A 2,447-nucleotide genomic window follows, 5' to 3' on the forward strand; every position below is an offset into this window, starting at 1 on the left:
TTTACAAGGAGCGAGAAAACAAATGCTTAGTAAAGTTACCTACAAACCTCTCTGGACAATTTTCTGTTTAATAATTGTCATCTTTACTTGGATATCGAAACAAAGGTACAAAGCTATCCTTCTTTAAGAAGAGTCGTATCTGAGAATATCTAGTGGTAGGTTGGTAAAGTGCTTCAGCTATTCAAGATACTGAAGATTCAGATTAAAATGTCTACTGAAATATAACATTGGAGGTCCTAGTATGTGCAATCAGACAAGAAAGGGTCTACGACCATGCAACCCTGAACAAGCCTGATCCCATCTGAACTCAGAAGCTAAGCAAGTTTGGGCCTGGTTAGTACTTAGATGGGAGACCACCTAGAAAGATCAGGTGCTGTAGGCATAAAAAGAAAAATCTGACAGGAGAAAGATATAAAAAGCATCCAAATAGGAAACAAAAAAGACAAACTCTCACTATTTGTGGATGACATGATTCTCTATATAGAGAACCCTAAAGAATCCACAAGAACATTACTAGAAATAATAGGCAAATACAGTAAAGTTTCTGGATACAAAACCAATGTTCAAATATCCATAGCGTTCCTGAACTCTAATAATGAAGTGTCAGAAAAAGAAATAGAAAACATAATTCCTTGAGCGACTGCAACAAAAAGCATAAAATACCTAAGAATAAATTTAATGAAACATGTGAAGGACCTATATAATGAAAACTACAAGACCCTCTTAAAAGAAATCAAAGAAAATACAAAGAAATGAAAAGATATTCTGCGTTCTTGGACTGGAAGAATCAACATAGTTAAAATGACCGTATTGCCTAAAGCATTATACAGATTTAATGCAATCCCCATCAAAATCCCATCGGCATTTTTTAAAGAAATAGAACAAAAGGTCATCAGATTTGTATGCAAGCACAAAAGACCCCAAATCGCCAAAGCCATCCTGAGAAAAAAGAACAAGGCTGGAGGCATCACTCTGCCTGACTTCAAATTACACTACGAAGCGACAGTAATCAAAACGGCATAGTATTGACAGAAAAACAGACACACGAACCAGTGGAACAGAATCGAGAGTCCAGAAGTAAAACTATATTTATACGGGTAAATAATTTTTGACAAAAGAGCCAAAAACATACAGTGGAGAAAAGAAAGCCTCTTCAATAAATGGCTCTGGGAACACTGGAAGGCCACCTGCAAAAGAATGAAACTAGACTGTTGTCTATCACCACACACTAAAATTAACTCAAAATGGATTCAGGACCTGAATATACTACTGGAAACAATAAAATGCATAGAAGAAAACATAAGACCTAAACTCATAGAAGAAAACATAAACATAAACTCAAGGACCTTGGACTTAAAGAGGATTTTATGATTTTGACCTCAAAGGCAAGGGAGGTAAAAGCTAAAACAAATGAATGGGACTACATCAAACTAAAATGTTTCTGCTCAGCAAAAGAAACTGTCAACAAGGTAACGAGACGACCATCCAAATGGGAAAATATATTTGTAAGCAACGCCTCTGATAAGGGCCTAATATCCAAAATATACAAAGAAACCATACAAATCAATAACAACAACAAAAGAAACACACGATCCAATCAAAAAATGGACGGAGGACCTGAACAGACACTTCTCCATAGCGGACATACAAATGGCCAACAAATATATGAAAGGATGCCCGTCGCTAGCTATTAGGGAAATGAAAATCAAAATCACAATGAGATACCATCTCACAGCTGTTAGAATAGCTATAATCAACAGGACAGGTAGTAACAAATGTTGGAGAGGACGCTGAGAAAAAGGAACCCTCATACTCTGCTGGTGGGACTGCAAATTGGTACAGCCACTATGGAAAACAGTATGGAGGTTCCTCAACAAACTAAGAATTGATCTACCATCTGATCCATCAATCCCTCTACTGGGTATTTACCCCAAATTCTCAAAAACCCATATCCGTAAAGATGTTTGCTCACCGATGTTCATAGCAGTATTATTCACAGTGGCCAGGACATGGAAGCAACCAAAGCGTCCTATGATAGATGATTGGCTAAAGAAGGTGTAGTACATATATACAATGAAATATTACTCAGCCATAAGAAGAGATGAAATACTGCCATTTGTGACAACTTGGATGGACCTCGAGATAATCATGCTAAGCAAAATAATCCATACAGAAAAGGTTGAATATCACATGATATCACTTATATGTAGGCTATAAACCTAAAAGTAACACATGAATGGGACAAACAAACAGAGACTCATGGATATGGACAATAGACTAGTGGTTACCAAAGGGTAGAGGGCGGGGGAGGAGCAGGCAGGTAGACAGTTAAAGCAGGTCAAATATAGGGGGATAGGGGGAGGTCGAAGTGGGTAAAGGGGATCAAATATATAGTAGCTGAAGGAAACTGGACTTTGGGTGGTAAACACACAATAGAATATACAGAT

The 2,447-nt window shown here is 37.4% G+C and overlaps 1 pseudogene; it reads left to right on the top strand.

Annotated features, from left to right (window-relative positions):
- Positions 1-263: 263 nt before the first annotated feature.
- Positions 264-382, top strand: LOC112477122 (annotated as a pseudogene).
- The last annotated feature ends 2,065 nt before the right edge of the window (positions 383-2,447 follow it).

This window comes from Pteropus alecto, unplaced genomic scaffold (assembly GCF_000325575.1).
Source record: "Pteropus alecto unplaced genomic scaffold, ASM32557v1 scaffold182, whole genome shotgun sequence".
NCBI classification, from domain to species: domain Eukaryota; kingdom Metazoa; phylum Chordata; class Mammalia; order Chiroptera; family Pteropodidae; genus Pteropus; species Pteropus alecto.